At 39.7% G+C, this 12,708-nt stretch overlaps 2 long non-coding RNA genes across 3 annotated transcripts in view; both read right to left on the bottom strand.

The window, feature by feature from the left end:
- LOC140619827 (uncharacterized) overlaps positions 1-12,708 on the bottom strand; it is a 512,008-nt gene that overhangs the window by 439,449 nt on the left and 59,851 nt on the right. The gene's annotated exons all lie outside the window — the stretch shown is intronic.
- Positions 405-12,510, bottom strand: LOC140619826 (uncharacterized). Of its 2 annotated transcripts, none has more exons than XR_012019650.1 (5): positions 12,411-12,510; positions 10,270-10,585; positions 9,449-9,553; positions 8,419-8,526; positions 405-508 (listed from the first exon to the last, which is right to left on the bottom strand). It is a non-coding gene; the product is annotated as an uncharacterized lncRNA (long non-coding RNA). The 2 variants fall into 2 exon arrangements; XR_012019651.1 differs by lacking the exon at positions 405-508 and adding an exon at positions 1,329-1,597.

The raw sequence follows: 12,708 nt of genomic DNA on the forward strand, positions 1-12,708 counted from the left end.
AAAGAAATTAGGAGACAGTAAATCAAGTAAAAAATGAGAAAAATAGATAGCGTTTGGCTTTAAAAGGAAAACTCAGTGATGGGCCACTGAAAAGAGAACCAAGTAATACTATACTTGCATATATGTATGTTTTTCTGTGGTGTTTTTGGTGAAAGCAGTGCATGTTTCCTTCCAACAAAGATAAGGACACACATCTCTATTTATAAACACAACGTGCATATGCATATGCGTGCCCGTGTACGTGGGTGCTCACACGTGGCACTTCTCATTAGTTTAAATACTAGAAATCAAAGGAATGGTAGGGAAATGCCTTTTGCTAAATTTCCTCTGGAACATATCAACTTAAGTTTCAGTTAGGCAGAAAATATTGTGTAACGCAAGTGAGCGTGTAGCTCCTTACATTACTGATCTGTACGGCATTGATCTTGGACTGCAGCATCCCTGGGGTGTCCGCTGGCACATTCACATTCGCCTTCTCTCTCTCCCAGGCATCACGACACAATGGCTGCTAAAAACGAAAAACGAGAGATGGCTGATAAGTAAATAGGCCAATTACCGCACGAATAAAATTATAGGGACAGTTAACGGTTCTCTTTGGATGTTCTCAGATATGAATGATATAAATCTAGATCACATTTTGTTTTCATTGTGTGAATTTTCTGGGTTTTTTTTTTTTTTTTGGTTGTTGTTGTTGTTGTTAAGTACTCTCCACAGCCAGCATGGAGCCCAACATGGGGCTTGAACTCACGACCTTAAGATCAAGACCCGAGCTGAGATCAAAAATCGAATGCTCAACTGACTGAAACACCCAGGCACCCCTTCATTTCTGTTTTTATTTAAAAGGTGCCAATAATGACTCCAACAAGAAGAATACATTGATGTGTGATAGAATATAACTGGAAAATGAATCCGAAATACAGTAGTAAAATGATCCTTTTTCATCAAGTCACATGTAATCATCTGGCAGGAAAACCTACATTGCAGGTAACTATGATAATCCACATCACTAATCAAATCCTGGCTTTCTTAGCCCAAATAACTATCATGGTATCGAATATTGAGGCCATCCCTGGACTTTTCAATTTCCCTCATGATTGAAAAGCAATAAAAGGTGGCAGTTCTGTGATCATGGTATTACCTGGGAGACTTGCATTACAAGCAAGACCTCAAAATGTATTCAAGAATGGGTATCCGAGTCTGCAGGATATAAAGATGCCGACCGCATCTATGTCAAAGTGTCATCTAGGTAACTGAACTGTAGATACCATTAACTTATTGACTACAAAAGTGTATCTGGATACATGAATGTTCAAGGTTCTAATCCTGGTAGTAGCAACTTAAATGTCACACAATTCTTATGGAGACTTCTTCAACACGTCCGAACACATCATCAACCCCACTCACCTCACTGATCTGTATAGCACCGATCTTTGCCTGGATGACTTCAGGGGTATCAACAATGCTGGTGAATTTGAAGTCCTCCGGCTTTATACAACCTCTCATTCAAGAGGTTCTTGAATGGGCATTCTTCACTCTCATCACTTCCACAGAACCCTCTGGCCACCATCCTATACCCTTCAAACGTTCCAGGTCTGATCTGTACATGTTCCGTATGAAGGAAAGGACCACAGAGTTCAAAGGAGTCAAGTCTGCTCACTGTATCACCATGATGCCAGCAGGCCACACACTACCTCTATTTAAACTAGCTGGGTGGCCAGTCCCATGGAATGGAAGGATCAACAGTAAATATTAATATTTGGTGTTACATCTCTGACACACATCTCTGGGAGAAGTTCACATAATCCTACAGGAATTGGAGCAGGGCTGACAAGTGACCCATGTGGAATGACAGCAATGGCACATTGTTTTGTTTTTATACAAGGTTGACCATCTGCGCTCACCACTTGAAATCTGCCTTTTTTGCACTACTGAGAATCACATCTGTAAGAACTTGAGAGAATAAGGTCTTCAGAGGCATATATAACGAGGAAAAATATATACTTCTACCTGTATACACCACTCTATCTATAAATGTATGTACCAGATAAACTTAAAATCCAACATTTCCTTACGTTTATATTTGTTTCTGAAATTTAGATATTTCATCATGCAACCGTAATGGGTTAAAAACAAAACAGTTGGAAGGAATAGGTATCATGATGACACTAAACGCGTGTCTTTCAATAGTAACTCTGAACGTGAATGGGCTTAATGACCCCATCAAAAGGCACAGGGTTTCAGACTGGATGAAAAATCAGGACCCATCTATTTTCTGTCTACAAGAGACCCATTTTAGACAGAAGGACACCTACAGCCTGAAAATAAAAGGTTGGAGAACCATTTACCATTCGAATGGTCCTCAAAAGAAAGCAGGGGTAGCCATCCTTATGTCAGATAAACTGAAATTTATCCTGAAGACTGTAGTGAGAGATGAAGAGGGACACTATATCATACTTAATGGATCTATCCAAGAAGAGGACTTAACAATCATCAACATATATGCCCCGAATGTGGGAGCTGCCAAGTATATCAATCAATTAATAACCAAAGTTAAGACAAACTTAGATAATCATACACTTATACTTGGTGACTTCAGTATAGTGCTTTGTACACTCGATAGGTCTTCTAAAAACAACATCTTCAAAGAAACGAGAGCTTTAAATGATACACTGGACCAGATGGATTTCACAGATATCTACAGAACTTTATGTCCAAACGCAACTGAATACACATTCTTCTCAAGTGCACATGGAACTTTCTCCAGAATAGACCACATACTGGGTCACAAATCAGGTCTGAACCGATACCAAAAGATTGGGATCGTCCCCTGCGTATCTCAGACCATAATGCCTTGAAATTAGAACTAAATCACAACAAGAAGTTTGGAAGGATTTCAAACACGTGGAGGTTAAGGACCATCCTGCTACAAGATGAAAGGATCCACCAGGAAATTAAGGAAGAATTAAAAGAATTCATGGAAACTAATGAGAATGAAGATAAAACCATTCAAAATCTTTGGGATATAGCAAAAGCAATCCTGAGGGCGAGACACATCGCAATACAAGTAGCCCCAAAACTGGAAAGAGCTCAAATACAAAAGTTAACCTTACACCTAAGGACCTAGAGAAGAAAGAGCAAATAGATCCTACACCCAGCAGAAGACGAGAGTTAACAAAGATACGAACAGAACTCAAGGAAATCGAGACCAGAAGACCTGTGGAACAGATCAACAAAACCAGGAGTTGGTTCTTTGAAAGAATTAGTAAGATAGATAAACCATTAGCCAACCTTATAAAAAAGAAGAGAGAGAGGACTCAAATTAATAAAATCGTGAATGAGAAAAGAGAAATCACTACCAACACCAAGGAAATACAAACAATTTTAAAAACATATTATGAGCGCCATACGCCAATAAATTCGGCAATCTAGAAGAAACGGACGTGTTACTGGAAAGCCACAAACTACCAAAACTGGAAATGGAAGAAATAGGAAACCTGAACAGGCCAATAACCAGGGAGGAAATTGAAGCAGTCATCAAAAACCTCCCAAGACACAAAAGTCCAGGGCCAGATGGCTTCCCAGGGGAATTCTATCAAACGTTTAAAGAAGAAACCTTACCTATTCTACTAAACCTGTTTGGAAAGATAGAAAGAGATGGAGTACTTCCAAACTCGTTCGTTCTATGAGGCCAGCATCACCTTAATTCCAAAACCAGACAAAGAACCCACCAAACAGGAGAGTTGTAGACCAATATCCCTGATGAACATGGATGAAAAAATTCTCAACAAGATACTAGCCAATAGGATCCAACAGTACATTAAGAAGATTATTCAGCGTGACCAAGTGGGGTTTATCCCCGGGATGCAAGGCCGGTTCGACGCTCATAACACAATCAATGTGATTCATCATATCAGCAAGAGAAAAAACAAGAACCATATGATCTTTTCAATAAACGTAGAGAAAGCATTTGACAAAATACAGCATCCATTCTGATCAAAACTCTTCAGAGTGTAGGGAGAGAGGGAACTTTCCTCGACATCTTAAAAGCCATCTATGAAAAGCCCACAGCACATATCATTATCAATGGGGAAGCACTGGGAGCCTTTCCCCTAAGATCAGGAACAAGACAGGGATGTCCACTCTCACCACTGCTATTCAACATAGTACTGGAAGTCCTAGCCTCAGCAATCAGACAACAAAAAGACAGAAAAGGCATTCAAATTGGCAAAGAAGAAGTCAAACTCTCCCTCTTCGCCGATGACATGATACTCTACATAGAAAACCCAAAAGTCTCCACCCCAAGATTGCTAGAACTCATACAGCAATTTGGCAGTGTGGCAGGATACACAATCAATGCCCAGAAATCAGTGGTATTTCTAGACACTAACAATGAGACTGAAGAAAGAGAAATTAAGGAGTCAATCCCCTTTACAATTGCTCCCAAAAGCATAAGTTACCTAGGAATAAACCTAACCAAAGAGGTAAAGGATCTATACCCTAAAAACTACAGACCACTCCTGAAGGAAATTGAGAAAGACAAAGGAGATGGAAAATTATTCCATGCTCATGGATAGGAAGAATTAATATTGTGAAAATGTCAATGTTACCCAGGGCCATTACCACGTTTCATGCAATCCCTATCAAAATACCATGGACTTTCTTCAGAGAGTTGGAACAAATTATTTTAAGATTTGTGTGGAATCAGAAGAGACCCCGAATACCTAGGGGAATTTAAAAAAAAAAAAAAGAAAGCCAGGGCTGGGGCATCACAATGCCAGATTTCAGGTTGTACTACAAAGCTGTGGTCATGAAGACAGTGTGGTCCTGGCACAAAAACAGACACAGATCAATGGAACAGAATAGGGAATCCAGAAGTGGACCCTCAACTTTATGGTCAACTAATATTCGACAAAGGAGGAAAGACTATCCACTGGAAGTAAGATGGTCTCTTCAATAAATGGTGCTGGGAAAATTGGACATCCACATGCAGAAAAATGAAACTAGACCACTCTCTTGCACCATACACAAAGATAAACTCAAAACAGATGAAAGATCTAAATGTGAGACAAGATTCCATCACAATCCTACAGAACATGGGCAACACCCTTTTTTAACTCGACCACAGCGACTTCTTGCAAGATACATCCACGAAGGCAAGAGAAACAAAAGCAAAAGTGAACTATTGGGACTTCATCAAGGTAAGAAGCTTTTGCACAGCAAAGGATACAGTCCACAAAACTCAAAGACAACCTACAGAATGGGAGAAGATATTTGCAAATGACGTATCAGATAAAGGGCTAGTTTCCAAGATCTATAAAGAACTTCTTAAACTCAACAGCAAAGAAACAAACAATCCAATCATGAAATGGGCAAAACACAGGAACAGAAATCTCACAGAGGAAGACACAGACATGGCCAACCAGTACATGAGAAAATGCTCCACATAACTTGCCATCAGGGAAATACAAATCAAAACCACAATGAGATACCACCTCACATCAGTGAGAAAGGGGAAAATTGACAAGACAGGAAATCACGAATGTGGGAGAGTATATGGAGAAAGGGAACCCTCCTGCACTATTGGTTCGAATGAGAACTGGTGCAGCCACTCTGGAAAACTGGGTGGAGGTTCCTCAAAGAGTTAAAAACATATCTGCCCTATGACCCAGCAATTGCACTGCTGGGGATTTACCCCAAAGATACAGATGCAGTGAAATTCCGGGAACCCTGCACCCCGATGATTATAGCAGCAATGTCCACAATACCAAACTGTGGAAGGAGCCTCGGTGTCCATCAAAAGATGAATGGATAAAGAAGATGTGGTCTATGTATACAATGGAATATTTCTCAGCCATTAGAAACGGAAGTACCCAACATTTGCTTCGACGTGGATGGAACTGGATGGTGTTATGCTGAGTGAAGTAAGTCAGTCGGAGAAGGAGAAACATTATATGGTCTCATTCATTTGGGGAATATGAAAAATAGCGAAAGGGAATAAAGGGGAAAGGAGAAAAAAAAGTGGGAAATATCAGAAAGGGAGACAGAACATGAAAGACTCCTCACTCTGGGAAATGTGAACTAGGGGTTGTCGAAGAGGAGGATGGCGGGGGGTGGGTATGACTGGGTGACTGATGGGCACTGAGGTGGGCACTTGACGGGATGAGCACTGGGTGTTCCTCTGTATGTTGACAAATTGAACACCAATAAAAAATAAAATTATTATTAAACAAAAGGAAAAAAAACAATTGGGACTGAAATTTTCTACCTAATTACATAGAGTAAGAGAGATTTTCTTTGTCTTAAGAAAAAAGAATTGCCCCATAAGGAATCCTCCATAAAACAATGTTCCAAATGATTCTTTTACCATGAAATATACAGATTATGTAAGGTTCTATTAAAATCACCACTTAAATTATATCCCTAGGTAGTACACCGTGACACTATTCACAGAGACACACGTCTCCCCCAAGAGTCTGGTGACAAATACATGCACATCACTCTGCAGTTCGTAGGCCTTCTTAGCCTGCCAGATCACATCATTCTGTCCTGTCAAACATGTCCGCTGGTGCAGATAATTACAATGATCAATATCACTAACCAGGACCTAGCACTTCTTAGCCTGAACAAGTGACATCATGTCCAATGGTGTATTGGGAATTCTTTCAGACTTCTCATAAGCTTTCTTGTATTTTCTGTCACTCTGGATCTTGGCAGTGTGTATAGACCATACCAATTTGGGGTCATCTTGTAGGGTGCGGAAACCCACGTGGTGGCCCAGTTGCTTATGCTAACCTTCTTTGTACTTGTACTAAAGTGGTGAAAAATCAGATAAACAGATATATGAAAATAATGTAGTACGGTCTTTTGAACAAATGTTTTCCGAATATTGGCAGTCATTTTATATTTCAGTTCACTCTGAGCAAAATAGAGCTATTTTAGGTAGTTTGATAGAGAACGGGAATAAATCAGGAGGGCAATAGGATGGTGAATAAGAGTCATTACAAAAAATTATAGCTGATATTTACTGAGCAATGACTATATATGCCAGACACTATTATGAGTGCTTCATATGTATCAGGCTGATCCGTGTGAAACTGCTGTGTTTTTTAGCAAAAAATAGTTGAGTAGTAGCAACTACAATCCCATTTAATCTTCCCAACATCTCTGTGAAGTGCATGCTATTATTATTACATTTTTCAGATGTGGAAAATAAGACACAGTGGGTGTAATCATGGGTCTCCAAAGGCCGCCTGAATGGTGGAACATTAATAAATTATCTGGTCCCCCAAGAGGACTAACAATACCTCAGTAGGAAAAAGTTATTTGTGTGGTTTGGGAGACAGGTAAAAATGGCGCATATTTCACAGGAATGGAAAGCAAGGTGATTGGTTTGAATTAGATGACAACAAAAGCCCTGGAACAAGAGTTTCCATCTTGTTCAGACTTGTCCTAAAAGTGTCTTAGGACTAGACTAAGGTAATATCTTTTCTATATTTGGATAACATAGAAAAGTTTGGACAAAAGGGAGGGAGAGACACCTGGGAATAAGGCAGATCCTATAGACTGGCTACTGTATTTAGAGACAAAAATGAGAAATAAGAGGGAAGAAACAGGTGGATACACAAGATAAAAAATAGAGAAGAGCCCAGATAAAGGGAACAGGATTGCTTAAAGATTTGGAGCTGAGGGTGGGAGGTAGGGAGCTTGGTAGGATAATTATTTTGACTAAGTTTTTAAATTACTATTAAATGAACTTCAAAAGGTTGCTGAGAGCATTATACATAAGCCTCCAGTATAAAATCTTATGTATAGAATGTGATTTCGGTCTTGTCTGATATGAAACTTTCAACTGTGATCTAGATTTATGGAGAATGTCATAAATATTTGGGGGATAAAATGACACTGGTCAATAATCAAATAGATTGTTTCCTGAATTTTTCCCAAGAATTCTGCATAGATTCTTCATGTTTTTTTTTTTCACTTCTACTTGGAAACAACCAAGAAGTTATACATATACCTCATCTATGCTAACCTTAATGTGCTTCATTCGGTTTTAATGTTTTTATTGTTTTGAAGATGTATCTGACAGGGAGAGAGAATGAGAGAGAGCATGAACACAGGCAGGAGGAGCAGCAGGCAGAGGGAGAGGGAGAAGCAGGCTCCTCATTGAGCACAAAACCTGACATGGGGCTTGATCCCAAGACCCTGAGATCATGACCTGAGCTGAAGGGAGATGCTTAACTGACTGAGCCACCCAGGTGTCCCCATTCTAATGTTTTTAAATAGAGAAAGTCTTTAGTTAGTGCAAAACAAAATAAAATTGTTTACATAGATTTTTTAACCCCCCTCGTCGACTGTTAAAAACACTACTGTGTTCGTTACAAGAAAAGCTAAACCACAAGGAAATAGAGGCCATACCTCACTGGAAATATCTCTGGAGTCTTTGGCTTGCTTGATTTCAATGGCATCTGCTTTGAAGTCATAGCCTTTCTGCTTGGTCTCATTCCAGTCTTTTTGGTAAAATTTCTGTTGAGGGAAAACTCAGGTTTGTTTACAAACATTGAAAATAAGTGAATACTCCAAGTACTCAAAATATGAATATGACAAAATGTGAATGAAGACAGGATAAGGAAAAACAGGGATTTCTGAGTTCCTCTGGTTGTTGGCTATTTCCTTAATGGAGTGCAGGATACTTCTGACTAAGATTTTAAAGCTAAACATCTAGACCTAGTAAATGTTTGAATGCTTGTCTTCATCACAATATGGTACACATCTGAAAATACCGCAACACGCAAAACATGGAAACTAAGAATCAACTGTGAAGCTAGAAAAGCTTCATCAAGGTCTCATGTAAGGTCCGGTAAGATATTTTTTTTCCTAATGTTGCCTTTTGACTTTTCAGAGGTCCCTGCTCAAGGGACAGGACATAGATATGTTATCGTTTAGATATGATCTTAATAATTTAAAATCTTTTAACTTTCTGATGTGGAAAATAAGACACAAAGCTAATGGCTTTGTAATATCAAACAAGAATGCTCTGGATCAATCAAAAATTTATAAAGATAAAGGAGACTGTCACCTCATACTCCCTCAAGTAAGAGAAATTCAACTAGGTATTTCAATATTCTCTATTAATATATGATGAAACTGAGCTGTGAACATTGGATATCGAACAATGCTTTCAAGATTGAAAGGAAGACACCGATAGAATACAGATATCCCAACTCTTTGTAGTCCTGGGACCCAGCCATGTATTTAAACTAACATTTAAAAGGGAGAATTTCATTCATACTGCATTAGGAATAGAAAGCTAAAGAAAAAATGTTTAGCACCAAAAGCTGTACACATTTCTAAGATAGGTAATTTGTCCATTTCATTATACCACACTCCCAAAGCTGACATATATTATCCTATGAAGGTATTTTCAATTCGTATTTATGCCTCTTACATTGCTGATTTGCAGGGCATTTATAGGGGCCTGCAGCATGCCTGGCATGTCAGAAGGAATGGTGATGTTGGTTTTATCTTTATTCCATGCATCTTGATATAGTTTCTGTGGAGAGAAGGGAAATGTTATTTGAGTAGTGGATATAGACAATAAATTGGGCTTTCATTGTGATTTCACTGAAAACCCCACAACTTTGAATTTCATCCATGACAGTCCCCCTAGGCTATTCCTGGGGAGAGACATTTCGGCTGGGGAAAGACATCTTCATTGAGTGACAATAAATGGACGCCATATCTTTCCTTACAGAGGATGATTCTTACAGAAATCTGGTTCCTGCAGAAGGAAATGCCCTGAATATTAAATAGCCTCCACATGCAGCTCTCCATGAATCATGCTACAATCACAAAACCTCCCTGGTTCATTTAAGATGACTCACCACATAGATTAACATGCATGAGAATGTGAGTTTTAGTTAAAAAAAGAAAAAAACTTTCCTGAATTCAGAAAGAGTAGAGAATACTATTTATCATTCTACATGTCACCAATGAAATGGGTCTGCCAAGAGTGACCATGCCCTCTTGCTGGGAATCAAGGTGGTTTATATACTTAGTGGAATATGGTTTTACCTTTGGCCTGTGAGTTAATAAAGACACTGTCAGTGACTGTAACAGGAGAACACAAAGCCAGCAAAAACCCTGATCATCTACCATGCTTTTTGGTAAAGGTGCATTTCTCAAATATCTTCCTGTATTGTGAAGCCTACTAAGACAGGAAGAGAATCACCCCTGAAGTGCCAACATTCCTGGGCCTGTCACACTCACATCGCTCTGAATTTGATTCACATTCCTGGTGTGCTTGCTTGAGACTCATGGCATCGGGTAGGTACATGTAATGGTGTACGGGCTGTTTGTAGTTGATATCGCTGACAACATCCCGGGACAACTTCACAGCTGTAATGCTAAGCATGTCCCCAGGGGTATGGTAGCTCATTTTGACGTTCTCATAGTTCCTCTTGTGTTCATGATCCGACTACAGTTTTGCCACATTCATGTAATGGACCAGCGTGGGATCATCCTGAAGGCTTCTAAAACCCACATGCTTTCCCTCTGACTTCTCATAAGCTTCCTTGTATTTATACTGCGAAGGTAAAATTTGGTTAGCAAAGTCCTCGGCGTTGATAACATTAGGTATAGCAAGAATAGCCACACACAAAGGCACTTTGACACTGTGACTTTCTGGAAGACTACAAGAAATCCAAACCATACCTGCCCACTCCTATGTGCCCCAGAATATTCAGAGTGAAAACAATTATTTCCAACACTGCTGGGATAGAAATAGGTAGGTATCATGATAAATTCAGGACCAGTTTTTTTCTTTGCTATAAATCCTACAAATGCTTTTGTATGTCGGACTTCACTTAAACAACCCATCTGAATGTTCATCCTTAATGCAACAAGACATTCCAAACATAAGGCCAGTACCTCTTGGTTTCCTAGGGATGTGAATTTTCCCAATCTAATATGGCACCACCACCACAGAATGTTATCATACATCACAGGACGTTAGAAATTAGTGTGAAAACCTTCCATTTACTGCTCCCATTGACTGAGTGATACGTATGCAACTGACGCAGAAGAAAATCCAAAGAACTCTGTGAGTTCACACACAGTTTTTCTTGGGAGTAGGGGGTGGAAAACTTTACTATGTTGTCTCAGGCTGCTGGAGTAAGGTTAGAACAAACCCCTCTTCTTTCTAGGGGGCATCAATTTAGATACTGCATAAGCAGGCAGCCAGGCCTTTCCCCCCCCCATTTCTCGGCAGCCACTTTCCAAGCCCCCTGCTGAAGCAGCTGCCGATGAGTTCAGGAACAGGAAGGGCAGGAATGGCTGGGAGCTTCCCCTGGCAGTAAAAACCTCAGCACAATGCTCCACAGCCCAAGCTCTCTCACTGCTGGACCCAGCAATGGTGTATAGATAGAGTTGTACGGTAGGTAACAGGTCAAAACCTCAATTTTTATAGAAGAGAACTCAAATCCACTTAAATTCTGCAGAAACTCTGCTCGTGCCATTTATGCACTGATTTATAAACAAGAGCTTAGCATGCACTGATTTATAAACAAGAGCTCAGCAGACAAAAGGGTCACTGAGACATTTCTAGGTATGTTAGAAAGAGCCCTGCACAAGGCCTTAAAGAATGATAAAGTCACATTTAGACTTTCATTTTGTCCTTAACCGAGAAATGTACTTCCTCGTGGTGTGCACATCTTTGAGGGACGCATTTTCAGGGACCTCTAAGGAAAGCTGTAGAATTCTTCCATCCTGAGCTCCCCTGTGGACTGCACACATGGGCATCTTATTTCTTCTCCTTTCCCAAACCGTAACTGTAGCCCTCAGAATAGTAGGTGACAGTGAAGTCTACGGGGCATGTGTGCTGTTTGACATTTTTGATCTGCAATGATAAGAAGTGGAAGTGTATACTTTTCCTATTGCAGATGAAATGGCATTGATTTACATACATGAAAATTAAATTCAAGAAAAATGGACCACACCTTTACCCATTTGGTTTACAAAATCCTTACATTTTATACATCATCTTTTCAATCTTCTTAATACAATTATTATGCAGGCAGTCATTTGAATTTAATGTGTTACTGTCAGGGAGGGTGTTCTCACTGAAAATTAATGTAGGCTGTCAAGGAAATGTGTCACTAGGGGTAATCTGGCCTACGAATCAGGGGAGAAAGTGGTTGTCAGATTTACGATAGCTCTACCAAGTGGGGTCAATGGAAAAGAATCACGGAATTTTGAAAAAATGACAGCTCCTCAAAACAGTATCTTGTGGAGAATTTCAACGTCATTAACTCGACATATTGTTTTCAATGTGGCAACATTTAGACAAGCACACATTTGATTAGTTTTTTAAAAGGCAATGCACCCACATTTCACCAAAAATGTTTACTCACATCACTGGCAATGTTTCTGGATGCTTTGGCTGCAGTGATGTGCAGCCTCACCTAGCGCATTGTTGCCCTTGGCTATTAAATCATGCCAGTCCCGTTTGTAGCAGACCGGAGGTATGAGGGAAAGAAGGAGGTCAGCATGCTGTACATGGATCAGCTGAAGTGAGTCCCCAATTGCTGGGACTGTTTCGTTCGTTTCCAGATATAAGCTAAAGGAATCTTCTACAGTACATTTTATTTTGGGAAGTCACATTAGCAAAACATTACACCTTGTGTAGCATGACATTACAGGATGCTGCAC

Source organism: Canis lupus, chromosome 27 (assembly GCF_048164855.1).
Source record: "Canis lupus baileyi chromosome 27, mCanLup2.hap1, whole genome shotgun sequence".
NCBI lineage: Eukaryota > Metazoa > Chordata > Mammalia > Carnivora > Canidae > Canis > Canis lupus.